Source organism: Bos mutus, chromosome 14 (genome assembly GCF_027580195.1).
Source record: "Bos mutus isolate GX-2022 chromosome 14, NWIPB_WYAK_1.1, whole genome shotgun sequence".
NCBI classification, from domain to species: Eukaryota; Metazoa; Chordata; class Mammalia; order Artiodactyla; family Bovidae; genus Bos; species Bos mutus.
In genome coordinates this window covers 50,454,566-50,472,428 of record NC_091630.1, presented here as the reverse complement: position 1 = coordinate 50,472,428, position 17,863 = coordinate 50,454,566, and the positions used below count along the sequence as shown (strand labels likewise).

The 17,863-nt window shown below is 41.7% G+C and overlaps 1 protein-coding gene and 1 long non-coding RNA gene across 4 annotated transcripts in view; one reads left to right on the top strand and one right to left on the bottom strand.

The window, feature by feature from the left end:
• Positions 1 to 1,973, top strand: part of LOC138990755 (uncharacterized) — a 147,826-nt gene extending 145,853 nt beyond the window's left edge. For all 3 annotated transcript variants that reach the window (XR_011466855.1, XR_011466856.1, XR_011466857.1), the window contains exons 3-4: positions 180 to 251; positions 1,049 to 1,973. This is a non-coding gene — a long non-coding RNA (uncharacterized lncRNA). The remainder of the gene's footprint in view (positions 1 to 179; positions 252 to 1,048) is intronic.
• The window catches only part of CPA6 (carboxypeptidase A6), a 295,184-nt gene that overhangs the window by 123,585 nt on the left and 153,736 nt on the right, over positions 1 to 17,863 (bottom strand). The gene's annotated exons all lie outside the window — the stretch shown is intronic.

Sequence of the window (17,863 nt, the reverse complement as noted above, 5' to 3'; positions counted from 1 at the left end):
GTGGTCTCTAAATCATTTAGTATGTGACATTTGGTCAGATTGGTCATGCTATTCTAATTAAAGCTAGAGACAAATTTAAATCTGCACGACCCCGAAACAAATATGCTGGGTAATGGAGAGCAGGTGGGAGACAATTAGATCTGGGATCATGGTGTGTCTTTCTTTTTTTTTCCCCCCAGAGTATCTTGCTCTGCTGTTAGGTATGCTGTAAACTACTGCAGAATCCCCCTTAAAACCCAGATGTAGAGATGGTGAGTAAACACTTCAAAGGGGGAAGGCTGGAAGGATAATGGGACATAGAAAAACAAAACCAATGATAAAGTTTCTGTCAGCGGCATGTGATTAAAAAAACCCATACAGACCCATTAGTGTGCTTATTTCTGAGAATGACAATCACTTTGAAGTCTGTCCTTTGAGGCAGACCTCTGATGGGCTAAGGGGCTTCCCTGACTGCTGACATGATAGATCAAAGGAAGCTCCTTGCACTGCACACAAGGTGCAGGGCTACCATGAAACACCCTAGAAATGGAGCAGCAGAGGAGCTAATGGACATGGAGCCAAAGCATTAGTTGCTCAGTCCTGTCTGACTCTTTGCAGTCCCATGGACTTCAGGCCACCAGGCTCCTCTGTCTATGGAATTCTCCAGGCAAGAATACTGGAGTGGGTTGCCATGCCCTTCTCCAGAGGATCGTCCCTGCCCAGGGATCGAACCTGGGTCTCCTGCATTGCAGGCAGATCCTTTACTGTCTGAGCCACCAGGGAAGCCCCAAAGTACAAAAGCACTATTTTTTTTTTTTTGCCTAAAGGATAAACTGCTTTGAAAAAGACCTTTAGGACAGCAAATTCAATGGTGATTATTTGCCAAGTTGCTATTAGATTTGTTCCCCCCACCCCCAGGGGAAACAGAATGAACAAATCATTTGTATGTATCAGTCAACTGTGGGAATCTACTGAAAACATGGTTGACTTGTGAAGCAGATTTTTCTCAGGTACCTGTACTCTCAGGCAGATGAGCTCTGTCTCTAAGATGCCATCTCTACTTTGCCAGACTTTTCAAGAGTACCAGGCTCCTTGTGTGCCACTCTGAAGAAGGCCTCCTGCAAACACTTGGACAGCAAGAATCACCATGACAAGTGGACCCTTCCTTTGCTGTTGCCAAGACTAAATTAAACTTTCAGAGAGAATTTCATTCGTAAATGGTTGCAACTGATTCATGATTTTCATTTCTTTGCCAGACACACAAATGGCTTCTGAAAAGCCTTCTAGAGCAAAACTAAATCCTCATATCTGGATAAATAGCTCAAATCTCATGGAAGTAATAGCCAATCTTCCATTTCTTCTCCTGCTTGGTATTTTCCCAGGTCCCCCTTATGGCTTCAATGCCTCTACTCTTTAGTTTTCTTCTAGAAGAGGAGTATCTTCCTCCAAAGATAATGCTACATGGATGCACTGCCATCTGTCCTGACTTGGTGCTGCCCTCTGCTGACCTTGTGGTCATTTTCCCTCATGCACTGGGATGGGGCACTTCCTCATGGTGTGCAGTCAGTACCCCACCTGCAGACAATATTCTAGAAGCAAGACAACATTCTAGAAACATCCGTAATTGACACCTGAACCTTCACCATCTTGACTACAATGATCCAGATCTCCACTCCACTCCAGACATGCACTTTGAGGACATCTTATGACACTTCCAAAATCTTAACCACTCATGGACCACAACAGATCCTGAGCCATGCTTTCACCTTTCTGAGTTTTAATCTCATTTACATATTGAATCCCTAGATTCTATTGCTTTCTCCTGGTTTCCAGTTCCCTTGCAGCCTTCACTCTTTCTTTACCAAACCCTACATTGTGGTTGACAGCACTTACAATCACCTCACTATGTGACCTCATGCCACTGCACCCTTACCAGCCAACCCCAGCCCTGGACCAATGCTGCAGCTTACCTTCTCTATCCCTACACCCAGAGAGCCAGGGCTGCTGGAGAAGGGCAGGGAGTGTGTGGATTGGCTCTGCTGCAGGTTCTCCAGCCTCAGTAGGGTACTCAATGCTGCTCATCAAGCCTCTTTCATATTCATGTACTGACTGGAGAGATGATTAAAGGAGATGCCCAGGAATACTGGTGAGGCTCAGAGTTGTTCTTTACAAAGGAATGGCCACTGTTTGGAGCAAAAGGGTGGTTACTCCATGGGCTCCTCAATAACCTATACTGTAGCCTAGAAAGAAAAGTTGAGTTAGACTTCTTCATGGGTAATTTGAAATTTAAGAATGGAACTAAGTCATCAGCTGGCATGTGAAGAGACTGAAAGAGGAGCAGATTTGTAGATAGTAAGAGTCACAGTAATAATAATAGAGTCTTTCCCCTACACCATCTTTCTCACAAATGTGTATTATTTATTATTTAGACAACAGAGTAGACCAACCAGTGCAACTCCTCTCTCATATTGGGAATCAGATGAGTGGACCTGGCCAGGGCAGGTATAGGTCTTGTGGATGCTTACACAGTTTGAGGTAGTCTCTTAAAAAATGCAAAATTAACATGGTTCACAAAGGCAATCCAAGAATGTCTTAAAATCACTCTTCCTTTGTATTGGGCTACAGTCAAATCACTCTTCAGTTCAGTTCAGTCGCTTAGTCTTTGTGACCTCATGGACTGCAGCACACCAGGCCTCCCTGTCCAGTGCCAACTCCCGGAGTTTACTCAAACTCATGTCCATTGAGTCGGTGAGGTCATCTAACCATCTTTATCCTCTGTCGTCCCCTTCTCCTCCTGCCCCCAATCCCTCCCAGCATCAGGGTCTTTTCAAATGAGTCAGCTCTTTGCATCAGGTGGCCAAAGTATTGGAGTTTCAGCTTCAGCATCAGTCCTTCCAATGAATATTCAGGACTGATTTCCTTTAGGATTGACTGGTTTGATCTCCTTGCAGTCCAAGCGACTCTCAAGAGTCTTCTCCAACACCACAGTTCAAAAGCATCAATTCTTCAGTGCTCAGCTTTCTTTATAGTCCAACTCTCACATCCATACATGACCACTGGAAAAACCATAGCTTTGACTAGATGGGCCCTTGTTGGCAAAGTAATGTCTCTGCTTTTTAATATGCTATCTAGGTTGGTCATAATTTTTATTCCAAGGAGTAAGTGTCTTTTAATTTCATGGCCGCAGTCACCATCTGTAGTGATTTTGGAGCCCAGAAAAATAAAGTCAGCTACGGTTTCCACTGTTTCCCCATCTATTTGCCATGAAGTGATGGGACCAGATGCCATGATCTTCATTTTCTGAATGTTGAGTTTTAAGCCAACTTTTTCACTCTCCTCCACTTTCATCAGAGGCTCTTTAGTTCTTCTTCACTTTCTGCCATAAGGGTGGTGTCATCTGCATATCTGAGGTTATTGATATTTCTCCAGGCAATCTTCATTCCAGCTTGTGCTTTATCCAGCCCAGCATTTCACATGATGTACTCTGCATATAAGTTAAATAAGCAGGGTGACAATATACAGCCTTGACGTACTCCTTGTCCTATTTGGAACCAGTCTGTTCTTCCATGTCCAGTTCTAACTGTTGCTTCCTGACCTGCATACAGATTTCTCAAGAGGTAGGTCAGGTGGTCTGTGATTCCCATCTCTCTAAGAATTTTCGACAGTTTTTTGTGGTCCACATAGTCAAAGGCTTTGGTATAGTCAATATAGGAAAAGTAGGTGTTTTTCTGGAACTCTCTTGCTTTTTTGATGATTCAACAGATGGCAGTTTGATCTCTGGTTCCTTTGCCTTTTCTAAATCCAGCTTAAACAATTCTCAGAGGGCTCAAACAAAGCTTGTGCGCACCAGGACCCAGAGACCCCACAGAGACTGAGGCAGAACTCTGAGTGTCTCCTGTGGAGGTATGGGTCAGCAGAGGACTGCCACAGGGGCAGGGGCTCTGGGTGCAGCAAACATGTGTATGGCATAAGCCCCCTTAGAGGAGGTCGCCACTGAGCCCACCATACAGCCACCAGGACTTAGGCAGGACTAGGAAACAAACTCTTGGTGGGCACAAACAGAATCCTGTGTGCACCAGGACCCAGGGGAAAGAAGCAGTGACCCCACAAGAGACTGATCCAGATGCAAGTTTATAGTTGGCCTCAGGTAAATAACAGGGAGGGAACACAGCCCCATCCATCAACAGAAAATTGGATTAAAGATTTACTGAACATGGCCCTGCCCATCAGAACAGGACCCAGTTTCCCCCTCAGTCAGTCTCTCCCATCAGGAAACTTCCATAATCCTCATACCCTTCTTCATCAGAGGGCAGACAGACTGAAAACCACAATCACAGGAAACTAACCAATCTGATCACATGGACTACAGCCATGTCTAACTCAATGACACTATGAGCCATGCCCGTGTAGGGCCACCCAAGACAGATGGGTCATGGTGGAGAGTTCTGACAAAACGTAGTCTGCTGGAGAAGGGAATGGCAAACCACTTCAGTGTTCTTGCCTTGAGAACTCTGTGAACAGTATGAAAAGGCAAAAAGATAGGACACTGAAAGATGAACTCCCCAGGTCAGTAGGTGCCCAATATGCTACTGGAGATCAGTGGAGAAATAACTCCAGAAAGAATGAAGAGACGGAACCAAAGCAAAAATAACACCCAGTTGTGGATGTGACTGGTGATGGAAGTAAAGACCGATGCTGTAAAGAGCAATATTGCATAGGAACCTGGAATGTTAGGTCCAAGAATCAAGGCAAATTGGAAGTGGTCAAACAGGAGATGGCAAGAGTGAACATCGACATTTTAGGAATCAACGGACTAAAATGGACTGGAATGGGTGAATTTAACTCAGATGACCATTATATCAGTACTGTGGGCAAGAATCCCTTAGAAGAAATAGATTAGCCATCATAGTCAACAAAAGAATCCGAAATGCAGTACTTGGATGCAGTCTCAAAAATGACAGAATGGTCTGTTTGTTTCCAAGGCAAATCACTCTTTCGTGGCAACTACTAACTTACTGAAGAATATATAGTTTTGCTACAAAAACAATGGTTTCTTCAAGCTACTTAACTGAGTTAGTGGTAGTTTTGCAAAGCATATTGTCTGGAACCATGAGCCTTAATCAGGCCACGATATGCTAAGTATGCACTAGGATTTGCTATGATACAGTGGAAGGCGTAAGACATGTGACCTATCACATGAATATACTCACTGCTGGCAGAAGTGCTACAGATTCATGCTTTAAAAACACTACTTTTGATCATATATTGACACATATATATGGAATCTAGAAAGATGGTACTGATGAACCTATATGCAGGGCAGCAATGAAGATGCAGACATAGAGAACGAACTTGTGGACAAGGGTGGGGGGGGAAGGAAGGAGAGGGTGAAATGAAAGGAGAAAGTAACATGGACATATACACTACCATATGCAAAATAGATAGCCAAAGGAAACTTGCTGTATAACTCGGGGAACTCAAACTGGGGCTCTGTAACAACCTAGAGGGGTAGGAAAGGGTGGGGGTGGGAGGGAGGTACAAGAGAGAGGAGACATATGTACACCTATGGCTAATTCATGTTGATATATGGCAGAAATCAAAACAATATTGTAAAGCAATTATCCTTCAATTAAAAATAAATAAATTAAAAAAACACAAATTCTGAAAACACAGAAATTTTACTTTAGATGCTGCTCGTTCTAAGTCACTTCAGTCGTGTCCGACTCTGTGCGACCCCATAGACGGCAGCCCACCAGGCTCCCCCATCCCTGGGATTCTCCAGGCAAGAACACTGGAGTGGGTTGCCATTTCCTTCTCCAATGCATGAAAGTGAAAAGTGAAAGTGAAGTTGCTCAGTATTGTCCGACTCTTAGCAACCCCATGGATTGCAGCCTACCAGGCTCCTCTGTCCATGGGATTTTCCAGGCAAGAGTACTGGAGTGGGGTGCCATTGCCTTCTCTGACTTGACTAGATGGTTAAAAAAAAAAAAAAAACAAATCTTATGCTTACAACTATGCATGTCTGATGACATGAAGACTATTCTATAGAGCAGAATCTGGCTTTACACATCTTATACCCCTTGAATCCTACTTCCAGTCCTGGACATTATAGGATGAGTTTGTATCACTTTACTTCACCTGTCACAGAGTCATTATGTTGGCAGAATGGGTTGAAAAAGACAGCTAACAAGTATAGATCAGGTAACTCAAGTCATATAAATATAATCCCACTTATACCGAACTAACGGAGAAGGCAATAGCACCCAACTTTAGCACTCTTGCCTGGAAAATCCTATGGACTGAGAAGCCTGGTGGGCCGTAGTCTATGGGGTTGCTAAGAGTCAGACATGACTGAGCAACTTCATTTTCACTTTTCACTTTCACGCATTGGAGAAGGAAATGGCAACCCACTCCAGTGTTCTTGCCTGGAGAATCCCAGGGACAGGGGAGCCTGGTGGGCTGCCATCTATGGGGTCGCACAGAGTTGGACATAACTGAAACGACTTGGCAGCAGCATCCTGAACTAAACATAACCCAAATTCTACCTCCCTTTAGATGGATCCTTCAAGAACCATGGCCCTTCCAAAGACAAGGAGGTAGGAGTGACAGAAGGAATGTTCAAGTGGATTGAAGCATTGGTCTCAAAAGATTAGTTAAAAATCTTGCTTTTCCAATACAGATGAGCATGGAATGCATCAGAAATAGGCTGTCCTTCACTATGAAAAACAGCATGGAGGTTTCTCAGAAAACTAAAAATAGAACTACCATCAGTTCAGTCGCTCAGTCGTGTCCGACTCTTTGCGACCCCACGAATCGCAGCACGCCAGGCCTCCCTGTCCATCACCATCTCCCGGAGTTCACCCAAACTCATGTTCATTGAGTCAGTGATGCCATCCAGCCATCTCATCCTCTGTCGTCCCCTTCTCCTCCTGCCCCCAATCCCTCCCAGCATCAGAGTCTTTCCAATGAGTCAACTCTTCGCATGAGGTGGCCAAAGTACTGGAGTTTCAGCTTTAGCATCATTCCTTCCAAAGAAATCCCAGGGCTGATCTCCTTCAGAATGGACTGGTTGGATCTCCTTGCAGTCCAAGGGACTCTCAAGAGTCTTCTCCAACACCACAGTTCAAAAGCATCAATTCTGGTGCTCAGCTTTCTTCACAGTCCAACTCTCACATCCATACATGACCACTGGAAAAACTATAGCCTTGACCAGACGGACCTTTGTTGGCAAAGTAATATCTCTGCTTTTCAATATGCTATCTAGGTTGGTCATAACTTTTATTCCAAGGAGTAAGTGTCTTTTAATTTCATGGCCGAAGTCACCATCTGCAGTGATTTTGGAGCCCCCAAAAATAAAGTCTGACACTGTTTCCACTGTTTCCCCATCTATTTGCCATGAAGTGATGGGACCAGATGCCATGATCTTCATTTTCTGAATGTTGAGTTTGAAGCCAACTTTTTCACTCTCCTCTTTCACCTTCATCAAGAATGACCCAGCAATTCCCACTCCTGGGTATATATGTGAAAAAGTCAAGAATACCACTTCAAAAAGATGCACATATCCCAGTGTTCAGAGCAGCATAAATAATAACAATTACCAATATGTGGATGCAATCTAAGTGTCCATTGACAGATGAAAGGATAAAGAAGATGTGATATATATGTGCAGTGGAATACTACTGAGCCATAAAAGAAGAATGAAATTTTTCCATTTGCAGCAACATGGATGGACTTGGAGGGCGTTATGCTAAGTGAAATCAGTCAGAGAAAGACAAAAACTGTATGATGTCACCTATATGTGGAACCTAAAAAATATGACAAACAAATGAATATAACAAAAATGATGCAGACTCAGATACAGAGAACAAGCTAGTGATTACCAGTCACAGGGAGACATTATACGGGTAGTAGGGAGTACAAACTATTGGGTGTAAACAGGCCTAGGGAGGTATTGTGCACCACAGGAAATAAAGTCAATATTTTGTTTCAACTGTAAGTGGAAAGTAACCTTAAAATTGTATAAAAATTAAAAAAAAAAAAAAAAAGGCTATCATGTGAGCATGCTAAAGTTCACACTTTATTAACCTAACAGTAAGTTCATATTTGCATCTGAACTCATAAGGCTTGACTGGCATATAACTTGGAGGTTCCTATTTGGGAAGATGGGCTACTCTAATATTAATACTAATTGAAGAACAAGAATTTTCTTTATCCTCTTTGAAGATGACTTGAATAAGAGGTAGTGGAAATCCAAAGAGTAAAGATTAAAATGTTTTTTGAGTTAAATGGGATACTAAAATTTCTTGAGAGCAAAGGTAAAGAGATTAGCTTTAATCTGCTGCTAACTCTCACAAGAGAGTAACTTAATCCGGGGAGAGGCCAACCTGCTTACATATTAATAACATGAATGAGGAGTCGCCTGGTGTCATGCAGAGCTGCCTGCCTGTTTGCAGCTCCAGGGGTTAGTTCCCCACCTCAAACCTCTGGCCAGTAAATCATCTCAGGCCACCTGGGATAAGAAATACGTGGTAGCCGTGGATTGTCCACGCAGCACATCAACTCTCTGGAGGTGATAAAGCTGTCCCACCTAGAGCAGGGTCTGGCAAACTTTATGAAGGATCAAGTAGTAAACGTTTTAGGTTTTGCAGGCCATATGGCCTCTGTCGCATCTGCTCAAGTCTGCCATTGTGAAACCAACACACAAAGCCAAAGAATGAGCATGGCTCTGTTTCAATTAAACTTTGTGATGGATGCTGAAATCTAAATTGGGTGTAATTTTTATGTGTCACAAAATATTATTTTGCTTTGATTTTAACTTTTAGAGATATAAAAACCATTTATTTTTTATTTTGAGGGCTGTACAAAAACAGGTGGCCAGCCAGATTTTGCCCCAGACTATAGTTTTGTGATCTCTGTTCTTAAAACATTCTCAGGAAAGCTTTGGGATTCGACTCATGGCAGGTTTAGACAAACACCACTTTCCTGTTCTACATTTCTATGCAGACGGTATTTCTCAAGTTACAGGGAATACTGTGCTCCAGCTACTTGGTGGCATCATGCTGAAGATCTAAAACATCTGTGGGTCTCCTTCCTCAAAGTGCTCAACAGCAACACTGACATCTTCCTGATCCATGACATTTGATTGGCTACTGGTGGCTTAGCTTGGCTATTGCTTGGGGTCAAGAGCATATCTTATGGAAACACATTACCAGTTAGCATCATGGGCACAGACCCAGTTGGTACAATATCATTGGCACCCTCGATTGTCAACGTGGACTGGCCAGTTTTGCTATCTGTACCTGGTGTCCTCTTCCTGTCATTGTGCTCTTTATGGGTCCCTCTTATCATCATGAGTTTTGAAGTTCAAGAAGCTTTTTCACAGAAAGGATTAGTCTCAGTTGTTCTTTCATTAATGTTTAGTTAAGTTGCATAGGATGTGTGCATGTACGCCCAGTCATGTCTGACTCTTGGTGACCCTATGACTATCGCCTTTCAGGTTTCTCTGTCCATGGGATTCTCCAGGGAAGAATACTGGAGTGGGTTGCCATTTCCTTCTCTGAGGGATCTTCAGGATAAACATCCTTAAATAGTCTTTAGTTTATCCAGTGTGTTTAAATATTTTACATTGTATTTATAAATGTACTCAATGAATTTTATTTCAATGTCTGACCAGGCAAGTTTACTACTTAAACAGATAAGTCCTTTTTACATACTTGAACAATATAAATTAAACTTGTAAATTTTAATATAAACTATTAAACTTATAGAGACTAAAGTTCTTCCAAGCATTTTGCTATCATTTGAGTGTAAAGTCTTTTCCAACTTTTAACTTAAAATCAGAAGTCACCTATAATCAATCATACATTTTAATTGGAATCTTCCTAACTAATCCATTAAATTCTCTATCACATCAAACATTACAAGTAAGTAAATATCAGATACACACAGATTGCCCCAATGAATTTAACACCTACACCTAAACTTAAACCCCAAAGTACAGGCACTATGGGTCAATCCATGCTGTGCTATGCTAAGTCACTCAGTTGTGTCCTACTCTTTGAGACCCCATGGACTGTAGCCCACCAGGCTCCTCTGTCCATGGGAATCTCGAGGCAAGAATACTGGAGTGGGTTGCCATGTCCTCCTTCAAGGGATCTTCCAGACCCAGGTCTCTGTCTCTCACATCTCCTGAATTGGCAGGTGGGTTCTTTACCACTAGCGCCACCTGGAAAGCTCCAGGTGGGTCAATCTACCTTCATTAATTCTTAATTATTTTTATGTTATCTTGAAAATGTTATCTTGTTGTGTTTTTGATGTGCATTTTTTGACCATTAATAAGGTTATGCTTTCTTAAAAATAACCTCAATTTTAAAGCAAAAAGATCTTACTTTTTAAATCAAGGGTTAGAAAAATATGTATAGCTCATTGCCAAATTTGGCCTGCTGCCTATTTTGGTATGACCCCAAGCTAGGAATGGTCTTTACGTTTTTAAAGATAAGTGGAAAAAGAAATAAAAGAAGATTTCAGCATCCATAAATAAAGTTTTATGGGAACACAGTTACGCTCATTTATTTAAGTATTATCTATGACGGTTTTTGGGCTAAGACGTCAGTGTTGAGTGTTTAAGACAGAGACCATATGGCCATCAAACCTAAAACATTTACTCTCCCGCGCACTTTACTGAAAGTTTGCTCCCTATTACCTCCCCACCCTCCTTGTTTTTTTTTAGAAGATGCAAGTCATGCTGTGTCTTGAATTTCAAAAACCCCAATAAAGGATCATTGTAGCAGAAAATTTTGCCTGAAGGGTGTTTGGGAACTAAGAGAAAAGAGCTTCTTTTAAAAGATTGTTTATCCTCATCCTCCATTTACCCAGAGAACAATAAACAGTAAAGGCTGAGGATAGGAAAGCAGGGAAGGGAAAGGGCAGAGAAGTGTTTTTTTTTTGGGGGGGGGGTGTGTGTATAAGGACAGAGGTTCCCTCTCCCCCTCATCTACCATCTTTATTGTTGCTGTTCAGTCGCTCAGTCATGTCTGACTCTTTGTGACTCCATGGACTGAAGCATACCAGGCTTCCCTGTCCTTCACTATTTTCCTGGGTTTGCTCAAACTCATGTCCATTGTCATGTATAGATGTGAGAGATGGACTATAAAGAAGGCTGAGCACCGAAGAATTGATGCTTTTGAACTGTGGTGTTGGAGAAGACTCTGGAGAGTCCCTTGGACTGCAAAGAGATCAAACCAGTCCATCCTAAAGGAAATCAACCCTGAATATTCATTGGAAGGACTGATGTTGAAGCTGCAGCTCTAGTACTTTGGCCACCTGATGCAAAGAGCCAACTCATTAGAAAAAACTCCAATGCTGGGAAAGATTGAAGGCAGGAGGAGAAGGGGACAACAGAGGGCAAGATGGTTGGATGGCATCACTGACTCCATAGACATGAGTTTGAGCAAACTCCGGGAGATGGTGAAGGAGATGGCTGCAGTCCATGAGGTTGCAAAGAGTCAAACATGACTGAGCGACTGAACAACAGCAACAAATGTCCGTTGAGTCAGTGATGCCATCCAACCATCTCATCCTCTGTTGCCCCCTTCTCCTCCTGCCCTCAATCTTTCTCATCTATCCTCTCACCCACCCATCAACTAAGATGCAGGATCCAAGTGGAGCCGCCCTGCCCAATGGTGAGGGTGCTTCTCCCTGAGCCCAGGAAGTGTTCTAGAAGCTTAGGAATCCACAAGTTCACTTTTTAGACCCAGCTCTAAAGCTCACATGCAGGGGATTCTGCTTTTCCTTCCTAGCCGCCTATAGGACCATTCATCCATCTTCTCTGTATTTGGTTCCTCTTGCCTTGACAGATGGTTTTAATTAAGTATCTCAGCTAAGTCTTTCCCTGGGTAGCATCCCAAACTCCAGTTTAATCTGAACTTATGACTGTCCTGTCCTCATATCAGGAAGTCTTAAAATGTAGTATTTGCCTATATGTTTTTAATATGAAATACAGGCATATATTTGATTCATTGAGTTTACAATTTGGATTCTTAGCCTTTCCTCAGAAGCAATATTTCTGCAGCATTTCTGGACCAAAATTAAAATCACAACAAACCGATGTGTCATCTAGACAAGAACAGAAAAGGTTCTGGCTCTTTCATTGCTGTTAGCTTTGCCTTTCAGTTACCTCATAAAAAGAATTGTTGAAATGCCTCCAGACTTTTAAGGAGTCCAGTTTTCATATTCCAGAAAATCTAAAGTCTTAAAACTAAAGAAACTTAGAGAAGGAAGGAGGAAAACATAAGATAGAAGATAAAAATTTGTATGGAAAGGAAAAATAAGCCTGAGGATTAAAATAAATGTAATTTCTAATTGCAACACTGAAATCATGGCAGGAATCCTATTAAGCCCCTTTCACTGCTTAAACAATACTTTAAAAGAGAGAAATAGCCAGTGAACGGGCAAAACTCAAAATGCCCCCAAAACAGAAAATTATTCTCAAAGAAAAATCAGAGTAATTTGTTGAGTCTGAATGTCAAGTGTTTCTTACTTTTTGAGTTTTCACTTTGGCTCAGCCTGAAGGTATGGTTTGTTTATCAAGATCATGAGTGATGGAGACCAGAAGCCAGAGCTAGATTAAAGACTGATGTTGGGATGTTGTAATTTTTGGGACTTGTACAAGGAAGCTTCAGGTATGTTAGCTTGGAATGTGGTAGTTTTATAAGGTTTGAAACATTTCTTTGGCTTATTTCAAAATTTCTGTAAGCCTGTTATTTATTTTGCTATTTGCAGTTTTAGTTTTTTGTAGTGAGAACATTTAAGATCTATCCTTTTAGCAAACTACTGAAATAGTGTCTGTCAAATCTTTAAAAAATGAAAAAGTCTATTTTTTAAAAAATAGATCTGATCAAAACTCCTCCACAAATAGTTCTAGGCAGCACAGTGCCCTCACTTTTAGAAGGAATTTGTGTGAATGAAATGATAGGTTTTCTAATGAATGAAATACCTTGTTGAGAGAAAGCTTCACAGAAGGAAAAGGGAATATATAGATAGACATTTAATATCAAAGCAAGGGCGTAGTTTATAGAAAATCAGATCTTTCATGGGGTGTGGGTGAGAGTTTTTCTAAACTTTTTCTGATCCTCAAATGTACCTTGTGAGATCTTTCAGGAGTTTCAGGGGCCATTTAATCATTTTTATGTTTCTTGCAATGAGGCTGAGACAGAGTTGTCAAGTTTTAAAAACATTTTTGCTGCAAAAGAATACACCAAGCCAAACATAGCGCTTAAAGAATTATTACAATGTGAAAAATCCATGTAACCATACCTAGGTTAAGAAACAAAACCTCAGTAGCACCCTAGGACCCCTAATGAAGACCCTTCCCCCAATTTTTATAGGAATCACTTTTTTGTTGTTGTTCATTTCTAGTTTTAATCATCTAACAAGACAATTCTTTCTAATTGTCTCACCTATTGTGTGGTCAAGTCCTTCAATATAGCTATTCTCTTACTCTCTGCAGAACCCCTGCTTGACCAGTCCCCACTTCACTCACACAATTATCCAACCCTCTTATTATAGGACTTAATAGGTAACTGCCTAAATGCTTGTACCGAGCCCTAGTGGCTAATTGTCCTGGTAATTGATGAGCCAACTTAACATCCATTCCCCTTATAAAAAGGGGCTTCCCTGGTAGCTCAGACAGTAAAGAATCTGCCTGCAATGCAGAAGACCCAGGTTTGATCCCTGGGTCAAGAATACACCTGGAGAAGGAAACGGTAACCCACTCCAGTATTTTTGACTGGAAAATTCCATGGACAGAGGAGCCTGGCTGGCTATAATCCATAGGGTTGCAAAGAGTTGGACACAACTGAGCAACTAACACCCCCCATATAAATGGTAGTCTCCTTCTCCAAAGATTGTGGTTATGTCCTGCCTGCCATTCATGGTGGGGTGTCGCTCCAAGACCTTTATTTGGACATGAAGATCCCAGGTCCAGTAAACTCCTGCTATCTCTGTCACTGTCTCTGGGCTCTTTCTTTGGTCTGGAGGCTGGGCCTATGGGGTATAGCCCCAGACCTATTCCTTGATGCTGTTTTTCAATATTCTTGTCATTTCTGGGATTAATTTTTTGTTTGTATGCTTGTTCTATTTTTTCTCTTCATTAGTTTGGAAGTTACACCTTCCCCTAAAGAACAGCCTCCAACATTTCCTTTAGTGAGTGTTGCTGATGAAGTCTTCCAATTTTGTCTGACATACTCCATCTTCATTCTCAGAAGATATCTTTTGCTGGGTTTGCACTTAAAGGTTGGCATTGATAAAGATAATTTATTATACAGGACCCACAAAATGGAGGCTGTCCCAGTGGCCTGACCCACATCACAAGTCTAGACTAAGTCAGCCCATACTCACTGGAAACACCTGTCAAGGAAAGCTAACATGATACTAATCATGGTCCTCTAACTAAGCTCTAGCTAGGTTACCTTTGTTGTTTAGCTACTGGGTTGTGTCTGACTCTTTGTGTCCCCATGGACTGTATAGCCTGCCAGGCTCTTCTGTTCATGGGATTTCTCAGACAAGAATACTGGATTGGGTTGCCATTTTCCTCTCAAGGGTATCTTCCCAACCCAGGGATTGAACCCACATCTGTATTGGTAGACAGATTCGTTACCACTGAGCCACCAAGGAAGCCCTAGGTTACCTTACCCTGGAAAACAGGACCTACTAGCCTTGTAAAGAAATCCCTGACCTCCTAGTCAGTCGTGCCCATTGACACATTGCCTTTTTATTGTAAAACTTGCTGTTATCCAAAATTACTGGGCAGAGCACTCCACTGCCTGCGAGGCAATGTATTTCTCCAATTCATGCCTTGTTTTTCCTTGAATAAAAGACATCAAAATTTTATTACATTGCTTTAGTTTTGTCATATGACAGAATCTTATTGTTATAGTTATTATTTTGCAATTTAAAGCTGTTATCCCACTGACTTCTGGCTTCCAATTGCTTCTACTGAGAAATTAAGCAATTTCTCAAGCAGGCACACCTTGTTTTATTGTGCTTCAGTTCTCTTTTTTTAAACAAATTAAAGGCTGTGGCAACACTGCACTGAGCAAGTCTATCGGTGCCATTTCCCAGCCAGAGTTTTCTTACTTTGTGTCTGCATGTGACATGTTGGTAATTCTTTCAGTATCTCAGGCTGTTTTCATTATTATTTGTTACAGTGATCTGTGATCAGTGATCTTTGATATTACTATCCTAATTGTGTTTTTTAAAATTAAGGTATATATTTTAAAAACAGTGATATCACACACTTAATAGACTGCTGTATACTGTAAACATAACTATTATATGCACTGGGAAACCAAAAAATTAGTGTGATTCATTTTATTGTGATATTCGCTTTATTGATAGTCTCAAACTGAACCCACAATGCCTCCACGGTATGCCTCTATTAGGGCTTCCCTGGTTGCTCAGATGGTAAACCATCTGTCTCCAGTGCAGTAGACCTGAGTTCGATACCTGGGTCAGGAAGATCCCCTGGAGAAGGTAATGGCAACCCACTCCAGTATTCCTGCCTGGAGAATTCCATGGACAGAGGAGCCTGGCAGGCTGAAGTCCATGGGGTCACAAAGAGTCTGACACGACTGAGTGACTTTCACATTCACAGGACTATTGTAAAGTATTATTTACCATTATTAATATCACACTTGAGTGGGTTATGGGATCTGTTGAAAATCATCTTCAACAAAAGTTGTGTCTGAGTTAGTAATACTCCATTTTACCTTGTGGAGGTACCCTTTTTAAACTGAAGTAATATTATATTAATTTCAGGTGATTTAATAGTGATTCAATATTTTTATAGATGATACTCCATTTAAAATTATCATAAAATAATGGTTATGTTCCCCTGTACTGTATAATATATACTTGTAGCTTATTTATTTTATACATAGTGGTTGTATCTCTTTAATATAAATTTATTTATTTTAATTGGAGGTTAATTACTTTACAATATTGTATTGGTTTTGCCAAACATCAACATGAATCCACCACAGGTATACACATGTTCCCTATCCTGAACCCCCCTCCCTTCAGAATCAAAAGAGACACATATACCCCAATGTTCATCGCAGCACTGTTTATAATAGCCAGGACATGGAAGCAACCTAGATGTCCATCAACAGATGAATGGATAAGAAAGCTGTGGTACATATACACAATGGAGTATTACTCAGCCATTAAAAATAATACATTTGAATGAGTTCTAATGAGGTGGATGAAATTGGAGCCTATTATACAGAGTGAAGTAAGCCAGAAAGAAAAACACCAATACAGTATACTAACACGTATATATGGAATTTAGAAAGATGGTAACGATAACCCTGTATGCAAGACAGCAAAAGAGACACAGATGTATAGAACAGTAGTTGTATCTCTTAATCTTCTACCCCTATATTACCCCTTCACCTTTCTTTCTCCCTGCTTGTAAACACTAATTTGTTCTCTATATCTGTGGGTCTATTGCTGTTTTGTTATATACATGCATTTAAAGTTTTTTTTCAGATTCCACATTTAAGTGATAATAGCATAATACCCCGGAGAAGGCAATGGCACCCCACTCCAGTACGCTTGCCTGGAAAATCCCATGGACAGAAGAGCCTGGAAGGCTGCAGTCCATGGGGTCGCTGAGGGTCAGACACGACTGAACGACTTCACTTTCACTTTTCACTTTCATGCATTGGAGAAGGAAATGGCAACCCACTCCAGTGTTCCTGCCTTGAGAATCCCAGGGATGGGGGAGCCTGGTGGGCTGCCGTCTATGGGGTCGCACAGAGTCGGACACGACTGAAGCGACTTAAGCAGCAGCAGCAGCATAATACCCTCTAGGTTCATCCCCGTTAATGAAAATAACAGTTTCATTCTTTTTTATAGCTGAAAAGTATTCTCTTGTATGTATGTATGTATGTGTATATATGTGTGTGTGTGTGTGTGTGTGACATCTTCTTCATCCATTCATCTCTTGATGGATGTGGTGCGTGCATGCTCAGTTGCTCAGTCATGTCTGCCTTTTTGTGACCCCATGGACTGTAGCCCACCAGGGTCCTCTGTCCAGGAGATTTCCCAGGCAAGAATACTGGAGTGGGTTGCCATTCCCTTCTCTAGGGGGCCTTCCTGACTCAGAAATTGAACCCATGTCTCTTATGTCTCTGCATTAGCAGGTGGATTCTTTACCACTAGCACCACCCAAGAAGTCATGTTCAGTTCAGTTCAGTCACTCAGTCGTGTCCAACTCTTTGCGACCCCATGAATCGCAGCACGCCAGGCCTCCCTGTCCATCACCAACTCTCAGAGTTCACTCAGACTCACGTCCATTGAGTCAGTGATGCCATCCAGCCATCTCATCCTCTGTCGTCCCCTTTTCCTCCTGCCCCCAATCCCTCCCAGCATCAGAGTCTTTTCCAATGAGTCAACTCTTCGCATGAGGTGGCCAAAGTACTGGAGTTTCAGCTTTAGTATCATTCCTTCCAAAGAACACCCAGGACTGATCTCCTTCAGAATGGTCGGGTTGGATCTCCTTGCAGTCCAAGGGACTCTCAAGAGTCTTCTCCAACACCACAGTTCAAAAGCATCAATTCTTCGGTGCTCAGCTTTCTTTACAGTCCAACTCTCCCATTCATATGTGACTACTGGAAAAACCATAGCCTTGACTAGATGGACCTTTGTTGGCAAAGTAATGTCTTTGCCAACAAAGTAACGACTTTGTTGGCAAAGAAGTCATGTAGATTACTTCTATATCTTGGCAACTGTAAATAATGTTGCTATAAATATTGGGGTGCATGTATCTTTTCAAATTAGTGTTTTTTTCATCTATAGACCCAGGAGTGAAATTGTTGGGTCA